This window comes from Mustela putorius, unplaced genomic scaffold, assembly GCF_011764305.1.
Source record: "Mustela putorius furo isolate JIRA1106 unplaced genomic scaffold, ASM1176430v1.1 tig00002033_pilon_pilon_pilon, whole genome shotgun sequence".
Lineage (NCBI taxonomy): Eukaryota > Metazoa > Chordata > Mammalia > Carnivora > Mustelidae > Mustela > Mustela putorius.
In genome coordinates this window covers 57,926-84,992 of record NW_025421930.1, presented here as the reverse complement: position 1 = coordinate 84,992, position 27,067 = coordinate 57,926, and the positions used below count along the sequence as shown (strand labels likewise).

Here is a 27,067-nt window from a genome sequence, read left to right as displayed (position 1 = left end):
AAAAGAGCTTCAAGATTGTTTCCTAAAACTCACTTGAATGACTTCCTAAGCCTTTCCCCCAGCTCTGGAATAGGTACCACTCCTTCACATCCCTTAGGCAGGTCGCAGTGGGAAAACCAGGAACCAATAATCATAATAGCTACAACCTAGAAAATGGTGCAGTAGCCTGAACTCTGATCTACACAACCTGGAAAATACTAGGGTAGCCTAAAATCTCCGTGGTGTACGCTACAAGGAACCAAAGCTTTAGTGTTCTAAACCAGGAGCTGAAGCCCAAATTACCAGTGAAGGTCTTCTGCCAACTGTGAGGAACCAGCCTTAGGGACACAAGAAGTAGCAGAGGGAGCCTAGATCTCTATGGCAATCTGAAGCCATTTTGACCTTTGCCCTTCAATGGGTATCTTGGGAATTAAGAAACATCTTTACCATTTAAACCAAATGGTATGCGCGGTCAGCTCTTGGTTTCAGCTCAGATCCCGATCTCAGGGTCCTGGCATCCAGCCCGGTGTTGGACTTCATCGTGAGTGGGGAGTCTGCTTCAGGATTCTCTCTCCCTCTCTCCATAAATATCTGTTTAATGGACACATGTATAAACTTGCTAAATTGTTTGACAGGTGAATTGTGCATAATAATATTAAAAAAAATGCTGCTATAAGTGAAAACCCAACCCTCCAAAATTTTTAGTAAAAGCTAATTTAGTTTACAACAAATTCTCACAGTTACCAAAGGGAAAAGATTGTATTTTCAAACACAAACTGTAATAGAATTAAAAGGAACTTAAGATGACAGTTTTCCATTTAAGGTGTATTGTTTAGCAATGTCTAACAGCAGGTATTTCATTCTCATCTACATGGTCAAAAAAAAAAAAAAAAAAGCCAAAACACAGTCAGTACATTGCTCAGTAAGTATACTCTTGGGCATTTATTCTAAAGAAAGAAAAACCCATTTTCATACCAAAACATTTACGTAAGTGTTTCTAGCAGCTTTATCTGATCATAGCCCAAAACTGAAAACAACTCAAATACCCTACAATGGGTGGATATTATAGCCTCAGTATGTCCACAGCATGGAATACCAACTGAACAGTAAAAAGGGATAACTAGTAAAACACACAATTTGAATTCACCTTAAATAAATTATGATTAAGTGAAAAAAATCCACTCTTAATGGGTAACGTATATAGGATTCCATCTACAAAACCTTCTTGAAATGACAACATCACTGGAGAGAGTCCAGTTGAGTGGTTGCCAAAGAGGCTGGGAGCAGAGGACTGGACTGTAGGGATTCTTGTGACGGACTTGCTCTGTATCTTCACTGTGATGGTGGCATTACAAACTACATGTATGGTAACATTACCTACAACTAATTATGCATACACTCTCTTTCTTTCTCATTTCCTCTACCTGACAATGTCACAGATAGGTCTAAGTAAAACTTGGGAATTTAAATAAAGTCTGGATTGTGTCAGTGTCAAGTTTCTGGATGTGTTACTCTTTCCTACAGTCATTCAAGACATTATCACCAGGAAAAACAGGATAAAGGTTATAGGAGATGTGAGATGTCTCTAGTATTTCTTATAACTGCATATAAATCTACAAGTATTTCAAGATAAAATTTTTTTAAAGTTAAAAAAACTTCCACATAGCATATTTGCACTGCTACCTCTACAGAATACCGGTAGCTCACATATTCTGAGGCTGCATCACTTTTGAAGTCTTGCAATATATGAATCTTCTTTATGGGGTATAAACCCTACACACAGCAGACCAAAGAAAAGTGATTTCAAACAACCATTAGCTACTGATTCTTAAACACCAGAGAACAAACATAAGAAAGAAATTCAGCACTGAAATCTTCTACATTGAGCTGCAAAAAACAATCACTAGAGGTGGATTTAAATTTTTAACCAAAAACCCTGGAACAATCTCTTCATCAGAAAGGTATGGTACAGATGCAGCCATGCCTTCGAGATTGTAGGACACACACAAAGGCATACACTTTATTATTAATTCCAAGTTTACCAACTCAGTTCAAATCACCAACCTAGGTTCTTAGCACCCTGACACCTTCAACTCGCATCTGATAGGATATCTGGTTAGTGGAAATCTTTTGGGAGCCCGATTTGTCTCTTAACGCCACATAAAGCATGCAAAGCTATCCCCTTTCCACCTGGTGACCTACTGATGGCACCCAGCAAGACTTCACATGCAATGGATGCTGCCAGAAAAAGAAAGGCAGAGAGGAAAGGTGGAGAAGCTTTCCTTCCCATTTCAAAGTAACAAGCAACAGTAAAGGAGCCATCTGAAAACTGTAACATCCTTACATTACCTGAAACTTATAAAAGAAAGAAAATCAAGACGGGCACATACTCTGGTCCTTTTGCACCCTGAAATTACAGGTAACAAGACAAAGGACAGAAAACATAAGAAAAGTGTATAAAGGCACTAAATGAAAGGAACACCAACGTTCAAATTATAACTCTGGGAACAATGTCCAGAAGATTATACTTTCTTAACATTCCAACACAGTTAACAAACAGAAGAATTTCAAAGAGCTAACAAACATACGAAAAGATGTTTATACTTCTGGATAAGGAAAATGTACAGTAAAAGATTCGAATACCATTTACCACCCTCCCATTTTCCGCTCTCTTTTCTAGACCTGAAACCTGATAACCCCAAACTGTTGGTATTCTACAAGAAAATTGGAATTCTGTTTATGCATGCTAGATCCAGTATCAACATGGTTGTATGTCACACAAAGCTAAGTCAAACAACAACAACAAAAACAAAAAACCCAAGATGCAAAAAGATACGTAAAGTACACCATTTAGACAGATTTTCCAACTAGAAAAAAGGTTTATGCAGATGATGAATACATACAAAGATGTACCAAAAAATACAGAAATATGGAAAGGAATGATATAGATCTCCTTCAGTAACGGTGGTTCGGAAAGGCACTGAGGGAGAAAAAGAAGACGTGCTCACTGTTTCAATTCCTGCAAATTGTTCAGTGTTTGAATATTTTATTTTTATTTTTTTTTAAGATTTTATTTATTTATCAGAGGGAGAGAGAGAGAGAGAGCAAGCACAGGCAGACAGAATGGCAAGCAGAGGCAGACGGAGAAGCAGGCTCCCTGCTGAGCAAGGAGCCTGATGTGGGACTCGATCCCAGGACACTGGGATCATGACCTGAGCCGAAGGCAGCTGCCCAACCCACTGAGCCACCCAGGTGTCCCAGTGTTTGAATATTTTTATCAAAACGATACAAACCAGGGATGCCTGGGTGGCTCAGTTGGTTAAGCGGCTGCCTTTGGCTCAGGTCATGATCCCAGTGTCCTGGGATCGAGTCCCACTTCAGGCTCCTTGCTCGGTGGGGAGCCTGCTTCTCCCTCTGCCTCTGCTGCCACTCTGCCTGCCTGTGCTCGCTCTCTCTCTCTCTCACTCTGGCAAATAAATAAATAAAATCTTAATTTAAAAAAAAAACTATCCAAATCAAATGCACAAAAAGAGTTAACATTTCTTAAATTTAGGGAATGAGTATTACTTCGTCTTTTTCGATTAGTTTAACAGATTGTCTTTCTAAAGGTTTCAAAAACGGAAAATTACATTAAGTCAAAAGAAAAAAGAAGAGGCAAATTCTACCAAGAATCAAGAAAAAGACATCATTACAAGTCTTATAGATATTAAAAGGATAAGGGAAACTTACAATTTGTGTATGTGACAGCTTGGATGAGATGTCTCAAAGAATTTCTCCAATTATCAAAGGTTACATAAGAATAGGTGAAGTACAAGACCTATATATATTTAAAATAACTGATCTGTACTTAAAGACTTCAACAATTAAAACAACAAAACCAAAAGAATACCCCCACCAAGACAACTTCATTGGTGAATTTCTACCAAAAAATTAAGAAAGAATTCTTCACCAATTCTTCCTTCCCAAAAGAACACCCTTTTCAACTCAGTGTTATGAAGTCAGCATTATCAGAACACCAAAAAGAAAGACAACACAAGAGAACGATCCAGCTCTCTCAAGAATATGGAACCAAAACTCCTTAAGAAATTAGAAAATTGAATCCAGCAATACATAAAAAGGGTAAAACGTAATAAAGAATTGAGTTTAGACCAGGAGTGCAAAGTTCTTTCATACCTGAATCATGAAAATACTAAAATAAATACAATATTATTGACATATTACCAACAACTGGAAATAAAACATAAAGTACAACTTAATAGCATAAAAAACACATTAACTATTCAGGGATAAATGTAAAAAGATATGTAGGAGATCTGTACGCTACAATATACGAAACACTGATGAGAGAATCAGAGACTTAACTGAGTAAGAGCTATACCATGCTTGTAGGTGAGAAAATTTATTAATGTTAAAATCAATTTTCCTCAAAATGACCTGTAATTATGATACACAACACAGCAGTCGCTAGTTACATGGCTATTTACATTTGCACTTAATTAAAATTACATAAAATTTAGAATTTGTTTCCTCAATTTCACTAATCACTTTTCAAGTGCTCAAGTCACATGTTGTCCATCACTGCCATACTGGACAGTGTAGATGGGAAACATCCCCCTCATTACAAGAATTCTTATTGCTACTGGACATTGCTAGCTACAGTCAATGCAATCCAGTCACAATCTCACCAAATTTCACAGAAATGAGGATGAGAAAAGAGGACCTCATAGACTCTAAATGAGTAAGAAAGTAATTTTTTTAAAATTCTGAAAAAGTAGTACCCAGCTTAGGGACTGATGTTACAGGATTTCATGATTTATGATGACTGCTAATAGTAATTAAAGATGGTGTGGTATTGGCAAAAACACAAAGTTCAGATACATATACACGCATACATAAAATCATTTGATTTTGAACAAAGATACCAATTTAACTCATTAGAGAAAAGAGAGTCTTCAATAAATGGTACAGATAAAGGAGGGATGTCCACAAATAAAAATTAAGAACCTCAATCCATATTCTTATCCATATATAAGAATGGATTAAATACCTAATTGTAAAACTAAAGTTATTATAAAACTTCTGAGAAAAAATAAAGGAAAATCTTTAGGACCATGTCTATGCAAAGATTCCTTGGATAAAACATAAAAAGCAGGGGCCCCTGGGTGGTTCAGTGAGCTAAAGCCTCTGCCCTCCGCTCAGGTCCTCATCACAGGGTCCTGGGATGGAGCCCCACATCGAGCTCTCTGCTTAGCAGGGAGCCTGCTTCCCCACACCCCCCTCTCTCTGCCTGCCTCCCAGCCTGCTTGTGATCTCTGTCAAATAAGCAAAATCTTCAAAAAAAAAAACAATACATAAAAAGCATAACCTGCAAAAGAAAAAAATACATATATTGAGTTTCAAAAAATTAAAAATCTCCATTTTCTGAAAGAGGGCATTTCCCCAGGTTTGAGAAATAATTGACACATACCACTATAAAAGTTTAAGGTGAACAGCATGAAGATTTGATTTACATATGTCATAAAATGATTACCACAAGTTTGGAACAGCCATCATCTTCTCTAAATACAATAAAAAGGAAAAAAGTTCTCCTTGGGTAAGAACTCTCAGAATGTACTCCTTTAACAACTTTCCTATACATAATAAAACAGACTCATGGTCATGATGCTGTACATTTCATCCTTAGTACTTATTTCTAACTTGGCATTTGTGACTTTTGACCACCTTCCTCAAATTCCCTCTCCCACTGAAAGACACCACGAAGGAAATGAAAAGCCAATGACTAGGAGAGAAAATATGCAAAATATGTATCTAATAAACTGCTATTTGGAATATATGAAAACCTGTATGAAAGCTGAGTAATAAATGCAATGGGCAAAAAAATATATCTGAAGGCATTTCCCCAGAGATAGATGGGTGACTTGCATAAAAACACATGAAAGGATGGGGTGCCTGGGTGTCTCAGTGGGTTAAAGCCTCTGCCTTCGGCTCAGGTCATGATCCTAGGGTTCTGGGATTGAGCCCCACCTAGGGATCTCCACTCAGTGGGGAGACTGTTTCCCCCTCTATGTCTCTGCCTGCCTCTCTGGCTACTTGTGATCTCTGTAAAATAAATTGAATCTTAAAAAAAAAACACGCATTAAAAGACACTTATCATTAGTCATTAAGGCAATGCAAATTAGGACTACAAAAATAGACCATTAAATCTATTATATTGGTATTACAAAAGGACAAAGAACCAGCAATGTCAAATACTGAGGATGCAAAAACAAATTCTAAACTGTTGATGATGAAAAACAAAATGGTTCTCTTGGGGATGATGCAAATATTATTACTGCTTGTAATTACAGGGTTAATAAGTTCATAAACATTCACAGACCTGTACACCAAGAAGTATTAATCTGACTATTCTGTATATGTATATCTAACCTTTAAAAAAACATCCTTTTCTTAAGTATATTCTTTAAAATATTTTAGCATTTCAGTTTTCCAAACTCCATTCAAACTTCTCTAACAAATACTCTCATCATGTACTTCTAAATGTACTTCTGAAAGCCTCATATAACCATACTGATCAAACTTCAACTCCAAGACAACCAGATGTTCCATATGACGAGACAATCCAGTATTTCCAATGCATGTTTTGTAGAGCTAATCTCATAAACTTCAAAAAGGATATAAGCATGTAAAGCATTCTGCCTCTGCCAAAGTACTACAGGAGCTCCACAATCATCTATGAAGAACATCATACGAGAAGAAACATCAAAGGAAAGGAGTCGAAAAACAAAGGAAATCTTAGGGAGTTTTATGCATGTGATGGCAACAACTACAAATCACCATCCACATTCATACATCTCTCCCACTGGGAGACATTAGGTCCACAGACAAATCAAGAGAAAGCTAATTCACACCCTGAATCCCCTTGTATCAAATTTCCCTGTTGTGCAAACCAAATCACAGGGCTTCCTATGACAACACCCAAGTATTAGAAGTCTAAGATAGTTCAGACTGTAACGGGGAGTATTTCACGGAAGTGCTTTCTACAGAAAAAATGAGAGCTGGAATTGAGAAGAAACAGTTCTTATTTCATTATGAAATACACACGTGTCTACCACAGTTCTGAATCTTCAATGTAAAGAAACCATAAAATCTAAGGCATAATAGCACTCATACTGCAGAGTACAGAGGAATGCCTCTTATCATCTTCCTAATGCTTGGTCTGTCAGAAAGGTGACACGACTTCGCAGAAGAGGACAAAACTAGTCGAGAAGTCTAGTCCAGGTTCTATTACTACTAACCTGTTTCATGGCTTGGGGCCAGTCACTTAAGCTCACTGGATTCCTGGATGTAATGACTGGATAAAATGATCTCTAAGGTCCATTGTAAAGCAATTTTTCCATGGAGGAAAAACAGTACCCGGGGCAATTCAAAGAATTCTAGTTCTTCTGGGCCAGCTGCAACTATAGTCATTAGGAATGTAGATTGAACATTAGTTCATTTTATAAAAATGTTCCTTATTTATTTCCCAACAGACTACAGGCTTTAAGTAGAAAGCACAGTGCTGCTCAACAAACCCTAAGCACAAGAAACATGTAGAAAACAACACCAAGGACCATCATAAACTGCTAAAAGCCAGGGATAAAGAGAAATCTTAGAAGCAACTAAGACACACCTTGTAGACAAGGAAAAAGGGGGGGGGGGGAAGATGGCAGCTGATTACTCATCTGAAATAATGAAACCCAGAAAACAATGGAACACCACCTTTAAGGTACTGAAAGAAATAAACTGAACCCAGAATTCTATACCCACTGAAAACGTCTTTCAAAACAAGGACAGAAACTGGAAGCCTCATACACCGTTGGCAATATGAAATGGTGCAGCCACATTGGAAAACAGCCTATACTTCAAAAGGTTAAACGAGTTACCATTTGTCCCAGTGATTCCGAGTCTAAGCCTAAATCCCAGAGAAATTAAAACATGGATCCATACAAAAACGTGTACACTCACGTTCATGGCAGCATTATTCATTCATAGCCAAAAGGTGGTTTACCTATACAACAGAATATCATCTGGCTATTAACAGGTGTAGGTACTGATACATGCTACAACATACATGTTTCCAAGGTGAGCCTTAGAAACATGATGATAGTGAAAGGACCCAGTCACAAGAGACCACATGTCATCTGATTCCATTTATACAGAATACCCAGAACCCTGAATCTTTAGAGAGAGGGTTTATCAGGGGTTCCCTAGCACTGGGGATGGCTGTGTACACTGGGACTGGGGGCACCCTGAACAATGACAAGGAAAAACCAGGGGATTCCTTTTGGGGGTGATGAAATGAGGCCACAGTTCATAATTCTGCCAATACACTCAAGACCAATGAACCGCATACTTTAACTATATGAACCGTACTATATATGTGTTATACCTCAAAAAGCTGTTATCAGAAGAAAAGCAAAATAAAAACTGAGAAATAAACAGAAGAATCAACCACTGGCAGACGCAAACTTTAAGAATGTTACAGGAAGGGGCACCTGGGTGGCTCAGAGTGTTAACCCCTGACTTCGGCTCAGGGCATGATCTCAGGGTCCTGGGATTGAGTTCTGCATCAGGCTCTCTGCTCAGCAGGGAGCCTGCCTCCCCCTCTCTCTCTGCCTGTGACTCTGCCAACTTGTGAACTCTCTCTGTGTCAAATAAATAAATAAAACCTTAAAAAAAAGAATGTTACAGGAGGTCCTTCAGGCAGAATGAAAACATTCCCCATGGAAATCTGGATCTACACAAAGGAATGGAGAGCACCAGAACTGGTACATATGTGGAAAAATATCAAAGATTTCTTCTTTTATATTTTGCAATCTCTTTAAAAGACAAGTGACTATATAAAAATTCTTTTATGGAGGATTACAACAGCACTATAGCAGAAAGGCTAGTTACAGGAAAGTGGCCACATACCTGTACTCTTGAACTACCGAGGAACCTTGAACAACATGGTTTGAATTACGTGGGTTCAATTACAAGTGGATTTCTTTTCAAAAAATATATGGTATGAAAAATACTGTATTTTTCATAGAGTATTTCTCTTCTTTATGATTTTCTTCATATTTTCTTTTCTCTAACTTAATTCACCACATTATACATTGTAAAATATAGACAGCATACATAATAGGTTAACTGACTGCTTATGTTATTGGTATGTATTCCTGTAAACAGTAGGCTGGAAGTATGTAAGTTCTGGGGGACTCATAAGTTATATTGGGTTTTCAACTCTATATGCGGCTGGCATCCCTAATCTCCAAGCTGGTCAGGGGTCACCTGGATAGGGAAAAAATCTGGAAGATAATCTTAGATACATACTAAAGAGGTATACTAAATGAACAACTAAAACCAGAGAGTTATAAGTAAGAAGAAATGATATAAACTGGATTTAAAAACAAAAACAGAAACCAATTCAACTAAGCCAAAGACAGTAGAAGAAAAGGGGAAAGAGGATGGGTGGGAAAAACAGAGAACAAATAGTAAGACAGGTTTAAAACAAATGTCAATAATCATAAAAACCCAAAATGGTCTCTTTAAAAAGGCAAAGACTACAATATTTACAAAAAAGAAACACAATCATATCTGCATGTAAGAAATCCATGTCAAATATCAAAAGCTTCTGCACAAGAAAGGAAACAGTCAACAAAACAAAGGCAACCCACGGAATGGAAGAAGATATTGCAAATGACTATACAGACAAAAGGCTGATATCCAGGATCTAAAAAGAACTTCTCAAACTCAATACACACAGGTAATCATGTCAAAAAAAAATAGGCAGAACACATGAAAAGACACTTCTCCAATGAAGACATACAAATGGCTATCAGACACATGAAAAAATGTTCATCATCAGGGAGATTCCAATTAAAACCACACTGAGATACTACCTTACACCAGTTACAACGGCCAAAATTAGCAAGTCAGGAAACAACATAAGTTGGAGAGGATGTGGAGAAGGGGGAACCCTCTTACACTGTTGGACGGAATGCAAGTTAGTGTAACCAATTTGGAGAACATTGTGGAGATTCCTCAAGAAATTAAAAATAGAGCTTCCCTGTGGCTTTGCAATTCCACTACTGGGTATTTACTTCAAAGACACAGATGTCGTGTAAAGAAGGGCCATCTCTACCCCAATGTTAATAGCAGCAATGGCCACGGTCGCCAAACTGTGGAAAGAACCAAGATGCCCTTCAACGGATGAATGGATAAGGAAGATGTGGTCCATACATACTACGGAGTATTATACCTCCATCAGAAAGGATGAATACCCAACTTTTGTATCAACATGAACACGAAGAGATTATGCTGAGTGAAATAATTCAAGCAGAGAGAGTCAATTATCATATGGATTCACTAAATTGTGGAGCATAACAAGTAACATGGAGGACATGGGGAGATGGAGAGGAGAAGGGAGTTGAGGGAAATTGGAGGGGCAGATGAACTGTGAGAGACTATGGACTCTGAAAAACAATCTGAGGGTTTTGAAGGGGTGGGGTGGTGGGAGGTTGGGGGAGGCTGGTGGTGGGTATTATGGAGGGCAGGTATTGCATGGAGCACTGGGTGTGGTGCATAAACAATGAAATCTGCTACACTGAAAAGAAATTAAATAAAAACAAACAAAATTTTAAAGAGGGGCTATACAAAGAGTAAAATTAAAAACTAAAGAGAGGAAGTAAACGAATATTGGCAGTGTATCTAAGTCATTTGCCAAGTGCTTTTTTTTAAAAGATTTTATTTATTTATTTGATAGACAACGATCACAAGTAGGCAGAGAGGCAAAGAGAGAGGGCTGGGGCGGGGGGAAGCAGGCTCCCCGCGGAGCAGGGGCCTGCTGTGGGGACTCGATCCCAGGAGCTTGAGATCATGACCTGAGCTGAAGGCAGAGGCTCAACGCACTGAGCCACCCAGGCACCCCTCAAGTGCTTTTTTTTTTTTTTTTTTTTTTTAAGTTTTTTTTTTAAGATTTTATTCATTCATTTGACAGACAGAGTAGGCAGAGAGGCAGGCAGAGAGAGAGAGAAAGAGAGGGAAGCAGGCTTCCTGCTGAGCAGAGAGCCCGATGCGGAACTCGAGCCCAGGACCCTGAGATCATGACCTGAACTGAAGGCAGCGGTTCAACCCACTGAGCCAGCCAGGTGCCCCCCCCCCAGTGCCTTTTAAAATTTTTAATAGACATGCCCTATTTGCAGAAAAAACTGACCAATATAGGACATTATTTTTAAAAGGAAACATTTTAAAACTAGAGATTGGGAGAATGGATTACACTTTAAAACTAGAGATTGGGAGAATGGATTACACTTTAAAATTATACCTAAGAGTACAAATGCTGTAGCACATTAGGACCTTGCCTCTGAAGATTTAACAGTTGTCAGAGGCACTATCCTTGGCCATGTGGGCTTCCAATTTAAATTTGGGGCAAAAATGTAAAAAGTAAATTCCACCATAAAATAAAATACACATACTTCTTCAATGACCACAGAAAAAAAGGAATCAAGAGGTTTCCCAAAAGAGTTTACATGAGCTGGGTCTTACATCTAAAAGTGGCTTTTACCGGTAAAACTAAGAGGTGGAAAGTCTTCAGGAAACACAGGGACATGAGAGAACATGCTGAGGAACACAAGCTTAACCCAAAGATGTATGGGAAGAAGTGGCAAAGATGAGCTGGTAGGTAGGACAGAGCCAGACCGTGACCAGGCCTCCCAGGTCGTTCAAGGAAAAAAGGCAATACCTCCTCAGGCAATCAGGCAGCCATCAGGCAGCAACCAAGAATTCTAGGCAGACAAGCTACTTGAGCTCTATGTTTCCTAGAGAGATCACTGGACACCTGGCTGAACAAAGCTACTCCAAGAGTCCAGGTGTAGGTCTGTACTGTAGAGATTTGCAATTAATGAAGTTCACAGTGAACTGAAAAATTAAAGAATGAGGACTTAAATTAAGGTGGTAGTGACTTTAGGAAGAATAAAACAACAGAATTTGGCATCTGACCACTACAGTGGGTGTCTAATGATGCGTACAGCCTGGTGGCTGTAGTGATGGCAATACCGTTTTCAGAAAAAAAATTATTAAAAACAATATGAAAGTGAAGTAGGAAAAGATCTGAGTCAAGTGCAATAGTACAATATAAACCCAGCTGGAAATGTAAACTCTAAGGCTCATTTTGTTATCTGCAAAATGGAGCGAATTATCACACCCTTAAAAGGATTAAATGAGACAATCCATGAAATAGGCTTAATATACTGCCCACTTATTAAATGCAGGTTAAGTGGTGGCCCTTATCAGCATTCCTATTAGGGTGAGTGTAGGTTACAGATGAAGACTTGATAAAGTGTCCCACTCTTCTTCCTGTTACCAAGTGAAGCTCCTTCTCCGTCTGTTGTTCCGATTACTCCCTCAATAATGGCCATTCAAAGGGCGCCTGCGTGGCTCAGTGGGTTAAAGCCTCTGCCTTTGGCTCAGGTCGTAATCCCAGGGTCCTGGGATCGAGACCCGCATGGAGCTCTCTGCTCTGTGGAGAGCCTGCTAACTCTTCTCTCTCTGCCTGCCTATCTGCCTACTTGTGATCTCTGTCTGTCAAATAAATAAATAAAAACATTAAAAAAATAATGGCCATTCAATAAACACTAAGCATGAAAAAGTACAAATGTACACCTGTTTAACAGAACCAAACGTTACCTTGGGGCATCACACAGTATTAACTATTTCAGTAATACACTTTCCAAAAACAAAATTAAAAAAAGAACGAACGATAAAGAAAAAGCGAAGCCCTGAGTCTTTCTTTTAATTAAACAGCAAAGACTATGACGACCCCTCAGGCTGTAGTACTCGATTCTGTAGGGAATACACCTTCCACACCAGGTGTTTTGACAGAAAAATCTTTTCTTAAAGATCTGTAAATAGGAGGATTACTGTATCTAGTCATCTGGTCAGTCTGTGATGAGTTTAAATTCTTAGACTGGGAAAGAGAAGGGCAAATATATTTAAGTCCATAAATGAAGGATTATTAGTGAAGGATTTCAAAATATAAAGCTTAATTATAACTTAAATAAGGAAATTTCCACTGTACATACTTTTTTAAAAAGATTTTATTTATTTGAGAGAGAGAGAGCATAAGCAGGCAGGGTGGCAGGCAAAGGGAGAGAGAGAAGAAGGCTCCCCGCCTAAAAAGTAGCCCGATGAGGGAATTAATCCTAGCACCCTGGGATCATGACCTGAGCAAAAGGCATCCGCTTAACCGACTGACCCACCCAGCATCTCCAACTACACATACTCTTGCCAACAAGTTTTAACAGAGAAAACCTTCCTATTCAGAGATTTGGAAATGTATAAATAGCTACTGACATATCCTGGGGGTGGAGGAGTGAGACATTACCAATAAATTATTTTCAATAAACTTTAGACAAGTAATTTGGCATCAAGATATTTCATTATTGCATTAGAAACTGCCAAAACTGACATAAATCACAGCATAACTGGCAGAACCAAGAAATCATCCAGTTCTTTGAATTTCAGTGAACTTCAATTAACTGCAACCCAGCGTTTAATATCCCAACCTGCATATGTGTCTACACATACATAATATCCTTCAATGTGATATTTTTTAAGCTTTTATCCACAAAGTAATGTCAATAAACAGAAACTGTATACTGAAACTTTTACGACACCCTAAAGTACTGAGAAAAAAAACCAAAAAAATCTATGAAACATCATTATACCGAATTTCACTTAGTCTGGACAGCCACATTCCACAATCCTCACAAATGTTCAATAAAGAAAAAAAAACACTCTAATTGCAGAATTTCATGCTGCTAAGATTCACCAAAATCAGAAATGAGTTCTTCATAAAGAATGCTGAGGCGTTCTTTGTACATTTACAGGCTTGGTAGACAAGAAGAGAGGCCCTGGGGTTTTCAGGAGTGGTATATTATGTACTTATAATTTGGGGAGGGAATAAGTTAGGGATGGTGTCAGTCTCTAAGGAATTATGGTAGCATGTTTCTAGGACCTCGAGGGGCTAGCTATTGTTTTGGGGAAAAGGTTATTCATTACCAGTAATTAAACCTTTATGTGAGACCCTTTCCATGTCTATCAGTGGGCCATATGCTTGGGAATGTTTGTCAACACTATCTTGGAGGTTTAGATATAAAGTTTCCAAAGGAATTGTTAAAGTAGATTTATAGGATCCTGGTTGGGGGTAGAGTTCAGGCAGGCTAGGATTGCCCTTTGCCCTTAGCAAAGCCTTAAGGTGGGGGTAGTTGAGTCCCTAGAGGAGGGTCACTCTGCCTGTTCTAAGGGCTTGTCAGTAGGTAAGAAAATTTAATAATTTTTCTTCTGCCTCTGTTTCCCACATCATTCCCCCCTGAACTATGTTGACCCTTAAATCTTTACGTTAGTTGAAGATGGAACGTCTCATCTTCTATAACTTCTTCCTGCTGAATAGGGGAGTAGAGTGGTCCCTACCTACTCGGGTCAACATTGATCAGTTGAGGAATGTGTAAGGAAGTTACAAAAGAGGGAGGCAGCTGAATCCAGCACTGACAGTGAGGAAGTGTCTCTGTGTATGGTAAGTATCATCTGTCGTCATGAAGTCATTGCAGCAATGGAGCTCGGCACCAAGCAGAGAAACACTGAACAAGGCAACACATTAAGATTATCAAGGCCACAAGGTTGAGAACGCCAAAAAGGAGATATTTAATTGTTGGCCACAGTCCTCCTTTAAAGCAGGAACTTAACCAATCACTGAGAGAGAGAGAGAGAGAGATCCTGAAGAGTCTCAATCTGGGTAATATTATCTTTTACTAGTCCTGTGACATTTCTGTGATATTCTGGGATGTACACACAACATTCTGCTTTGATAATTGCACATGTGTCACTCTATGCTGCTGTCAGGACATCTAAGGCCATCTTATTTGGTAGGACTGCCTTGCGCATCTGTGAGACTTCAATATTAAATAAGGAGATGCTATTTAGTGAATCACTGAGTGCCTTTGCAGTATATAAGGGCTTCTACGTGCCAAATGACATCCTCTTGTCCCACAGATGGAGCAAAAATGAATGTGAAGTGATCATAGCACTTAAAAACAGATCGTGTCCATCTTTGCTTTAAACTGGGAGATTAGCTGGAGTAGTGATGATTTTAGTATCGCGCCCATGAATCCAGGCAAATCCTAAGGTGCAGCAACCTATCCACCCTGGAGGAAGCCAGGGCCACAGGTTAGTTCCACATATCCAGTGGGTTCCGTCTGGAGCTGTCCATCTAATGCCAGGACACCTTACCCAATCAGTAGCAAACCAGTCAGTAGCCTGGAGTACTATTATTTCAGAACATATTTCTAATGATAGCCGTCCTAGATGTCGTGTGCATTTTGCCCATGTATCATATGTATGATTTCTTTGTTCCTGATATAAAACTGCCTTTTGACTGAGCTGTCCAATGGTGGGTAGGACCCACAAATATGTATCCCAAATTTGATATATGCCATCCTTGATATAGCAACGAGGAGGGTTTTGTATCTTAGGCTTAGGCCCTAGTTGTTGGGTATTAATTTGTAGGCTTATAAGGTCAGGTAAGACATTAATAGCTTGAGAGTATGAAAAAGTTTGGTCATGGAGTCCTGGTGAACTCTATGTTTCGCTGAGGATGGGCCAGGAAGAAACATCTGGATTAGTGATAGAGTTATCCTGGTACATAATGTCTCCATATATTACATCTGAAATATAATCCTGCAGAGAATGCCAATCAGTGCCCTGTAAAGGCAAAACACACCAGGGTAACCTGGATGTACTTGACATAGGCAAAATTCCACATATCCAACAAACTGATTATGTAGTTCAGTATACTGCTGTGCCCACTGTAGAAAGGAACGGTCAGTTAAGATAGGTGAAAGGAAGATAAAGAGAATTACAACCTTCATTTTGGTTTGAAGAGAAGTTTGAGGTCTTCTATGGGCTCAGAGGAGTAAGAAGGCACATTCCTTTGCTCACTCGGTTTCTGTGAAGGAGGTTAGGGTTTTACTCTAGATATACGCACCCATGAAGAGTATCTTTCTAGCTTTCCAGCAATGAGGAGACATAGTATGACCCGATATGGACCTTTCCAGTTTGGACGTAGGCTTTCTGTTGTATGTGTCTTCCAGTTTTTCTTTTAAAAACCATGTCTCTGAGATTTACATGGGGTGGGTTTTCAACTATAATTAAATCAGGTTTGGGGAGTACATGATTAGTATCTTATAAGTTAAACCAGCCTCTAGTGAGTATTTAATAAGGCATTATAATCTTCATGTAATAACAGATCTATGGAAAGAGATATTTTATATACATATATATAATAACTCATTCCTATATAATAATTATAATAATTATTATATAATATTATTATGTAATAAGTCAAAAGGGCTGAGTCCTACAGGTTATTTTGGAGCAGTTCTTATCGTGAGAAGTCCTATTGGTAGGAGAGTAATTTAATTTTCCTGGGTTTATAGACTAAGCTTAGTAATATGACATTGTAAAGTAGGATTAGTTTTTTCTACCTTTCCAGAAGATTTTGGATGTCAGGCTAAATGCAGGATATATTTAACTTTTTAAGGCTTTGGCAATTACAAAGTGCTAATGGGCACTATGGCACACGTAGATTTTCTTACTCTTTTCATGAAAACTAATGGCATCAGTAAACCAACTATCATTTGTATTTTAAACAGGGGCATCTTAAATCTGGCCAAATACAGTAAGCAAGATCAGTAACATCTGAACAGTTATGCTCTATAGAGAAGTACAATGGTCAAGGTGATAGTTAAGTTATACAACTGTTTGGGAATCAATTTTACTTTCCAGTGGTTGAATCAAGTGCCATGGGATCTTGTTATTATCCCCACAGAATAAAAATGCAAAGAGATCCTCGGAATGAGCTATTGTGCAACTTTTCTGAAGTGCACCTCAAATTCTCTAGCTTAGGTAAACAAACATTTAAAGACAATTCAATCTAGAATGTAACCTTCATAAAGGTGTGTTATTAAAACGTAAATTTCTCTCTAAAATAACCCTCATTTCCAGAGATAGGCAAATCAGGACTAGTTTATTTGAAAAACAAGTCCAGTTTTAACAGATGTGGCCTAATTATTTACATAAGCTCAGCAAGAACAGTGAGCGATAATATAGATCTTTTAGAATCTGCTTTACTGGAACTTCTTGTAAGGAATTTCTAGGTTGAACTTTTTATAGCCTCTCCAGGCCAGAAGCCAAGCCATGTACTTGCCATCAGACATGCCTGCAATACCTGTGGATTTGGGTGAATTCCTCTTCTTGAGGTCCCCCAGGGTATCCCGAGGTTCCAGCACCTGCCAGAAAGTGACATTCTTTACTCACCTGGTGAGGCTGCTGGGAACACTGTAAGCCAGGTATTGGGCCAACAGTTTCAAGGGGCTTTATGGCTCCAGGTTTCAAAAAGGCAACCTTAGTTCCTTAAAGCTGTCTGGTCATATATCTGGGTTGTTCTTTTTGTCTTTCTCAAATAGGGCATTCCAGTCAAAGCCTTGGCAAAATATCCCATGTTTCCCATGGTGTTCTGTTACAAGGAGAACAGATTCTTATTGAACTTATTAAAAAGACTGATTGCGATGGAGGAAAAATACTTCCTGAGACCTTTTGAGTTTTAGAGGGTTCACATAGAAAAGTTGAAGGCTTTATTTAAAAATAAATATTTTTACATAGCTCTAAATCACAGACCTCTTAAGAATAAAGTTTCCTTAGTCTGGAAGAGCAAACCTTAGAGAACCAGCAATGGTTAAAAGGACAGCTCGAACAGAGGAGCAAAAGCCATGTTTTCCCGCCAGGAAGGAGGGGTTAAGTAGTCCATGTCAGGCCAAAGAAGAAAGGGAATTTCCCTGAAACAAAGGGAGTTTGGGCAGCTGCCTGGGAATATTCCTCAAAGTCTCCATCTCGAGTTAGACTAACCCCAGTTGCCTCCAGTTATAGCCATTAACACAGAAATGAGTAAAGGAGAAGCCCCCCCCCCATCTATGAGGAGAAACAGAGAGAGGGAAAGTCAGAGTCCCCTTTCCTAGGGGTGGCCTAGCAACCTGGGTTTACTAGAAGGCTTATTGACGTAATTATCACCCAATATGTCAGGAGGGAGTTGACTAGCTCACTCGTTCAGGCAAACACATTCTGCAAAACGCCCTTAGGTCGGGGTCCTAGTGTAGAGCGATGATGGCCTAGGCATGAACAATGAAGGCACCCTAGGCTCATTCACCCCTTTTCCTGCACAGGAGATCTAACTGATAGATCCCACTGAGGCCATGCAGTGTTACAGGAGCTCAGTCCTCTCCTAAGTTTTGCAATCCAAATTATTTCCAGTGCGTTCAAAAGCATCCCATGGTAGAGTCCTTGGGACTGAAGAAGCCTACTAAGGCCATGCTCCCAGAAAAGGAACGAAGGTCCATTACCAAATCCCCCCTGATGCCTGGGTGGTGTCCCACACAGGATATGTCAGAGCTGCCCATATGTCAAAAGCCACCCTCAAGAAGGTGTCCCTCAAGACCTCGCTATTGATCACCATTCTACCTTCTCGGGAAGGCATTCCTGCCATAAAAGGCCCTGGAGGGGTTCCAGCACCCCTCTTCTTCCCCATTGCATCCTCGGCTACAGATGGGTGCCCGGTGAATGGACTAGGATATTGTGCCATCCTATACTCTAAATGTTGTGTGGCTGCCCTGCAATTTTTAACCCATGGGAAATGTTTGGCAAGGGGAAATTACCCAATTTCATAGCTTTATGTCATTTGGAGAAGACACTGATGTGAAACAGTAAAGACTGAAACCCATCATGGTCTATATGACATTCCAACACATGGGATCCTTACCGCCCACTTCCCTAGGAACACTTCCTTTTATTATATATTCTTTATAAAACTTCACATTTTAATTTGAAATAACTACAGAACCACAGGGTGTTGCAAAAACAGTATCAAGTCCCATATAATTTGCACCCCATTTCCCAGACAGGGTTGCATCCTCTGGATTACAGTACATGAAAACCAGGAAACTGACATTGGAACACATGTGTACCATTTTAGGTCACCTTATCACAAGTGTAGATTCAGGTAACAACCACCACAATCAAGATCAGATTTCATCAACACAAAAACGTTCCCTCTTGGTAACCCTTTCCAGTCACAACCACCCACCCCACCCCCAACCTCACCAGCCCTAACCCTTTGGTGACTGCTAATCTAACTTTGTGATAACAAAAAAACGTGAATGGCTGCCTACAGTGTGTGACCTGTACAGACTGGCTTTTTTTCATTCAGCATCATGCCCTTGAAATCCACACTAGTTGTTGCATGCATCCAGAGTTTGTTCCTTCTTAATTGCTGAGAAGTATTCCATCTGGTATGGATGTGCCACTCCTCTACAGAAGGACATTTGGGTTATTTCCAGTTTTACCATACAAAAAGTAAAGCTGACATTTTTAAGACCTGCAAAATATTTGTAACTATTACACAGTTTTGTATCAATTCCCTGACCTCTATGTAGACTGTTTTGTTTGGTTGTTTTTAACTTGCAGCAAGAATTACTATCAAACTCTACTTTTTGGGCCACAGACCCTTGTTGTCTTAGCAAAAGACCTGCCCCTCATGAAGCAAACTACCAACATTTAATGAGTATATTGGCCAGGAAGCTATTTTTTGTTGTAACAATGATGTAACAAATAAATTTACACAGAAAATATATATGCAGAGAACACTAATTCCTAGTGCAAATGATGGGTCACAAGCTACAAATATTTTTAAAGGAATTGCTACCAACGCCTTCAGAAAATGTAAAGCAGCTTATCTTAGCCACCAAGGCTGTTACAATGTCCACTTCTTACTAGATGCACTAACAATTTTGTAGTCTTTAAAATTTGACTTCCCAAAAAGATTGTTTTGTATTGAAGTAATAGAAGTTATATATTTCTCATGTTGCTGGACTTAATTTGTCATTCTTTAACTACCTATTCATATTCTTTGGCCAATATTCTTTTGAAAGGTTAGTTTACTGACTAACAAACTTGGCTCAAACATATGTTAAAAAGAAACATCCTTTAAAACTACATGTATCTGAAATCCAACACATATTAGTAGCCCAAGACAATATCTGACTTTTCAATGTGGACGATAAAAATTTAGTGGATATGGTTCCCCAATTGATAAGTGCTCTTCTACTACACACAATGTCTTCATTAAGAAACTGCATCTAATTCCAGCTCTAAGTGAAAAAAAAAAAAAAATGAATGCAGCGAAGCCTTGGTGGTTCAGGCACTTAAGCAACTGACTTCAGCTCCCGTCATGATCCCAGGGTCCTGGGATCAAGTCCCGCATGGAGCTTCCCACTTAGCAGGGAGCCTGATTCTGCCTCTGCCTGCCTCTCTCCTGCTTGTGCTTCCTCATTCTCCCCCCACCTCCCCCCGACAAATAAAATCATTTTAATTAATTAATTAATTAACTAAAACGTGAATGCATATCACTTCTCTTAAATTCCCTGTGAAATACCAAGATGTCAATTTTCTGTAACAATAAAACTATCTCCAGTTTCATTAAGAAACATGGGCTGGCCTCTCTTTCGCATTTAAGGTCATCTAACCAATAGTTCCCAATAGCGCTCTCTAGTTCCCAGCCAGCAGCACTAGCAGCACTAACATCACCTAGTAACTTCTAAGAAATAAATGCAAATTCACAGGCCCTACCCCAGACCTACTTCATAAAAAAACCCAGAAGGTGGTGGGTAGAGCCGGAAATCAAGCAATGTGTTTCAACAAGCATTCCAGGGGATTCCGATACATAGGAACGTTGGAGCTCCACAATGTTAAACAAATTTAGTAGTAGAAAAACATTAAATCTGGATTGTCTTCCATACTTTTTCTTTTCATGAAAGACTTCAGCAAAGTTAATCATGCCACAGATCCTAAGAATCCAGAGACATATTTTCATTCTCCCCCAAAGCAAAACAAAACAAAACAAAACAAAAAGAAAACTGGAAACTGGATGTTAGCTTTATTTCCTACAAAAAGGAATCCCTAAAACTATGAAGTGATCACAAAAAAATTTCCTTAGAGAAGAAAAAACCCAAAATGAACCACAGAGAACCAACAGGTCAGAACTGATGTCTTTCAAACCAGAGACTCAATTAGTTTTGTATCATACACTGCCTGATACCCCCATTTCTACATGGAACTACAACCTATAGCACGTTCAAAATTCAATGAACTAGCATATTAAACAGCAGCAGGAAAACTATAATTATGCAAATATTTGTGGTCCAGGGAATAAACAAATAAATTGGTCAAATAAAAGTAATTCTGCATGGGCAGCATAAAAGTGACCTTCATGTTGTTTTGTCCCCTAATTCCATCCAAGCATGTATTACCACCTTCACAACCAAAAGAAAGGAGAATCAGGAATATATGGAATGATACAGGAACATACCCTACAAATACATCACTTATTTTTTAAATTTGACCAATGTGCTGATAATCTCTCTCCTTCGCGGGATAAAAATTCAAAAGAGGCTTTGGTAGTACCAGATAAACCGAGTTCCAACCTTCATGCTTATTAAAGTTTGAAATTCGAAGTGAACACATGGGTATTAACCTGGTTACAAGCAGGTGTTACTACGGTAGCTACCTCCTATCCACCTGGGTAAGTGCCCCATTTCCCTCCAAGTAAGACCTTCTGAGCAGGGAGCCCGACGTGGGGCTCAATCCCAGGACCTCAGGATCCTGTCGTGAGCCAAAGGCAGATGCTTAACCAACTGAGCCACCCAGGCACCCCAAGACCACAGAACGGTTTGGTTTTGACTGAAGGTCGTTTTAAGCTGAATTTTTATTTCTTGAAACCTCGAATATTCTGGCAGACTTATGATATTCGACAACTTTTACTTCTAGAAAAGAATGAACAGTGTATAAACCTTCTACCGTACATAGGAAATCTCATCTCTTCTCAGAAAGCAGTCATCAGGTTTATGTTTGGTTTTCTTTTGTTTTCTCCCTGACTAACCACCAAGTACTCGACAGATTTGAAGATCCAATACAGGCTGATAATACTGGCAGCCTACATCCCCTTTAATTTCCTGTCCCCCGCAAAAGTAACTTCATCTTAAAATGTATTGCGAATGCTCTTAATATGAAGATTTAAGTAAGATTATTTTTAACGTATCCCTTCTACCAGTTTCTTTTCTCAACCAAAGGATCACTTAAATAGTTTTTCTAAACTGAGAAAGGGAGGGAAAAGAGAGCATTATCTAATCCTGTTGAAAAATTAAAATTTCCCTTGTTTACCTTATGATTTCCACTATTCCTGATTTCTGACTAACACTGCAGGTTTCTTGCAGTGTCTTTACTGACAATTCTTCTTTGACAGGACTCAAATCAGTTAAGGGTCAGACGCTCAGGATCTCAGGGTCATCAGACGGAGCCCCATGTGGGGCTCAGAGTCTGCATGAAGACTGCTTAAAACTTTCTCTCTCCCTCTGTCCCCACCCCCCTCAAAATCATTAGGTTTCTTTGTTCTGTTTTGTTTTGTTTTCAAAAGGTCCTACCCTCAAAAATGGTAAAATGTAATAGGTGATCCAATAAAACTTCTGTTCAAGTGTTAAACGAATTGTACATGATTTGGAGGGTGAGGTAAGCCAATAAAAATACAACTCGAGTGTTACAAAGATGAGCTACACCTGACTGGATTGATGAAAAGGCTTCCCGAGACATCTAGGAGTCCAAATGGTAGTGAGGCAGGACACAGAAGCAAGGTAAAGCATTTCAGAGAAAATCCAGAGGAAGAGAAGGTGTGAAGGTATGGAAATGAGGTCCCATGGTCCAAGCCCAAGACAAAAGCAGTTGGCAGGAAACACAGACCCCTATATGTGGAGGGCAGATGGGGATTGGTGGCAGTCTGCTTGCAGAAATCCTAAAGGAACACAAAAGAACTGAATCAGGAGCCCCTCGTGATGCTTGGCATTTGGACTTTATTACAAAGGCAACGAGAGGGGCACCTGGGTGGCTCAGTGGGTTAAAGCCTCTGCCTTCGGCTCAGGTCATGATCCCAGGGTCCTGGAATCTAGCCCCACATCAGGCTCTCTGCTCAGCGGGGAGCCTGCATCCTCCTCTCTCTCTCTCTCTGCCTGCCTCTCTGTCTACATGTGATCTCTGTCAAATAAATGAACAAAATCTTTAAAAAGAAAAAAAAAGAAAGAAAGAAAGAAAGAAAAGAAAAGGCATGAAAACTGCCAGTGGACCAAGTAGAGAGAGTTGGATTTGCCTGCCTCGGGCCCAGACGCATAAGGCTGGTGATGGTTATTATACAGTAAATGGGAGTTACCAGCCTGTTGGAAGAAGTGGAAAGGTGTGGATGTCCTCTGAAGTGAAGGAAGAGCTGAAAAAGGATGGAGGAGGGAACAAAAAACTAACGTGTATTGGCCTGCCCAACAAATGACCTCCAAGAATCATAAATCCCAGATTCAGTAAGGCCTTTCCCCATGTACCCACACAGACCAACTATGTCTCCCATGGACTCACTTATTCCAAGGGTGCGCCTCCCACCACTGAAGACCTTTTTTGTCTCACCTTTTCAACATCCGTTCGGTTCCCTGAAAGCAGGCATTTTCTATCCACTTCACCAATGACTTGAAAGAGCAGTGACTGATAGAACTCTACAACTGAGGAGGCAAAAGCTTTCTCTGTTTATGGGCTGTAGCAAAGTTCCACACACCAGGCTTGATCCTTACACTACAGCTGAAAGAAGACACCTGTGTTCAAATGAACACCTTTTGTTCATTAAAAAATTACCTGTTTTAATGCAGGTAATTAAAAGGCACCAAGGAGCTATCCTATTTCTAGAATGTCTAAGGGTCTACACGCAGAGTGGAGCTCTAAAATAGTCTGAGGATGAAACAGCAGCACTGGTCAACTCACCACCACACACTCAAACACGGATGACTCTCCGTAAGGCAGGCCCAGGAGTGCATCCAACTGGATGACTCCACGTACACCAAATTCAGGAACATGCACAACAGCTCCCCAGCAACGGCAGTCAAGAACCGTGGCAGAAGTGACCCTCAAGAGGGTTATCACAGACTCTGGGATCCTGGGTGTAAAGTCGCATCGTGTGTTCCCCTTGTGGAGGTTCCTCAAGCTTTTGGCTTATGATCTGTGCACTTCTCTGTATATATGCTGAGGTTCAAAAAGTTGACTTAAAGGGGTGCCTGGGTGGCTCCATGGGCTAAGCATCCAACTCCTGACTCTGGCTCAGGTCATGATCTCAGGGTCCTGGGATGGAGCCCTCAGTCTGGCTCCTGGCTCAGTGCAGAGTGTACTTGACATTCTCTCTCTGTCTCTCTGCCCTCCCCTGCCCCCGAGAGACTCTCTCAAGGAAACAAGCATATTTAAGATAATAAATAGGCCTTAAAAACAAACAAACAAAAAACCCCTTCCCTTAAAAAGAAGAAGAGAACTTCCCCATGGGGAGGAAGACAACACAACCAAAGGGGCCCAGGTGACAGAGCCATAGAGAAACTGAGAGCCAAAGAATACAGCATGTTTCAGTTCAGACTGCAGAGGAGACATCCAGGGATCCACTATTACCTGAAGTTCTAACGAACTGAGTTAGTGTTGACAACTTCCTCACCCAGCTGCCATTCACCAAAATAGTTTTGTTTTTGGTTTTGGTTTTGGTTTTTTTGGTCATAAAGAGAGAGAAAAAGCACACAAGCAGGCAGAGAGGCAGGCAGAGGTGGAGAGAGAGGCAGGCTCCCCGCCGAGCCAGGAGCCCCATACGGGACTCCATTCCAGGACCCCAGGATCATGACCTGAGCCGAAAGCAGTGGCTTAACCCACTGTGCCACCCAGGCGTTCCTACCAAAATTGTTTTTATTCATCTTGGAATTTCTTCAGCATTGACTGAAGCACAGGATGAACCTACGTCACTGAAACCTCCCGTCCCAGCAACTGACAGCATACACTGACAAGTTAGCTGACCTGGCCTCAGAAAATGGCAGGCAACTAAGGAAAAGCAGACTAGCCTCTACACAAAGGTCTCAACTTTACATTATCCTCAACCCAATGAGCTAAATGGCAAAGCCTACAGTAATAACCTACAGAATTAACTATCCCTTGCCCCAAGAGAGAGGAGATTGAGTGCTGCCCAAAAAGACAAATGTGTACCTTAACGCTGTCTAGAAAGACACCCATCACCCCACTGCAGAGATCATCAGAAAACAAACAAACACAAACTGACAGTTCAGCTTTCCAAAAAATTACATTTTCTTTATCCAACCCCAACGTTTTTCTTCAAACACAAGAAAGGAACACACATTTGCCGCTCAAAACAAGAAAAGCACAACAACCAGCATAACTGTACCTCCACCACCAAATCGCTCAGGAGAAGAAAACGTAATTCAGGACAGGCAAATTAAAACCACTCTACACATGGTCAAAAGAAAACGTCTAAACTCCTCCAATCCACAGAAAAATCCCAGCTTCCTCTCTTTTTGAGCCCATCCATACCAATAACCCAATGGACACAAGTGTCAAACCAATCCAGCCCCTTAGAAATGAGACAAAAACTTGGACAAATGTACTCCCTCAAGTCATGCTGTGAATAGGACCCCTTTGCACTGAACAAGAAATACACACAACCAAAACCACACATCAACCACCTGCAAATACAATAAAGCCATCCTCAACAAGTTGGAAAGAGGACCTCAAGGATAGCCCTCCACCCTCTCCCACACCTTAAGCAACAAAAGTCCACCCACCAAAGCTAACCCAGATCTTCAGGTACCTGGCGGAGGTGCCTATCCATCACATGGCAGAGGCTGCCTATCAAGGCTTGAGCACAGCTTCTGAAGGTGCAGATGCTCTAACCCCAAAAGCCTTTCTCTGCAGCAGGTTCCCTGGTCTTTCTGGCCTTCTGAGGAGTGAGGAGTGGGGGAAAGGGGAAGGAAGAGACAGGGATCCAGTTAAATAGGAGAAACAGCAAAACCCAGGCACTGGTGAGCCCTCACAATTTCGCAGGCATCCAGTGCTGCAAACTTGGCTTGGAGACCACCGACCCATCCTTTTCAGGGACCGAAGCAGGGACCGGGGAGTGCACCGCGCTTCCCCAAGGGCACCCCGCAACCTCAGGGCTCAGACCATGCTACCTCGAATAGGCTTCGGAGATGGCAGCGGTCCAAGAGAGGCCGTGGTGGGCGCGGGGAGCGGGCTGACTTTTAGACTGCAGCGTGGGGCTGGGGTGAGGGCAGCAGAGGAGACTCTGGCTGGATCTGGACGGGGCACGCAGAGGCAGCGAGAGGCCAGTGGCGGGGAGTGGGCCGGCTCCTTCACTCTCCCCTCCCAGGCTGGCGCCCTCCCTCCCTCCCACCTCACCTGGCTAAATCTCCCTTTACCTGGGAGGAATGGCCATGGCGGTGGTGGCGGTGGAGGGCCGCTGAGGAGCCGGCGCCAGGGCTGCTTCACTAGAGCAGCCAGCCCCTCGCGGGAGCGACCGCGCCCGCTGACCCCACAGCCTCCCCCAGCCCCGAGGATCTCCAATTTAGCAGCGCGTGCCTCCCTCGGCCCTGAGTAGCCACGGAGACTGGTCGTCGCACCGCCGCCGCTGTGTGCCCCGAGGCCACCTGAACCGCCGACGCAGTCGTCTGCGCCGCCGCTGCTTCCGCCGCCGCCGCCGCCAATGCCGCCGCCACCAAGCCACCGCCGTTGGCACCGCCGCCAACGCCGCTGTCTGCACCGCCGCTGTTACCGACTCTGCCGCCGCCGCCGCTACCGTCTGCGCCGCCACCGCCGACGCTTCGCCGCCGCCGTCTGCACCGCCGCCGCCACTTGAATCCCGACGCCGCTTGTACAGCCCAGGCCGCTTGCGCCGCCGACGCCAACGCCGTCCCCGCCCGTTTGGCGACGCCGCCGCCTCTTCTCCGGCCAACGCCCTCTGCACCGCCTCAGACGCCGCTTAGGCCGCCGATGCCCCAGCTGCGGCATCGCCGCTATGGGGGCTGATGCCGCTGGCGGCGCAGATGGTGGCGGCGGCGGA

At 41.2% G+C, this 27,067-nt stretch overlaps 1 long non-coding RNA gene across 1 annotated transcript; it reads right to left on the bottom strand.

Annotated features, from left to right (window-relative positions):
- Positions 1 to 530: 530 nt before the first annotated feature.
- Positions 531 to 27,067, bottom strand: LOC123394217. The gene is made up of 4 exons (XR_006608954.1): positions 26,427 to 27,067; positions 26,181 to 26,303; positions 25,820 to 25,948; positions 531 to 570 (listed from the first exon to the last, which is right to left on the bottom strand). It is a non-coding gene; the product is annotated as an uncharacterized LOC123394217 (long non-coding RNA).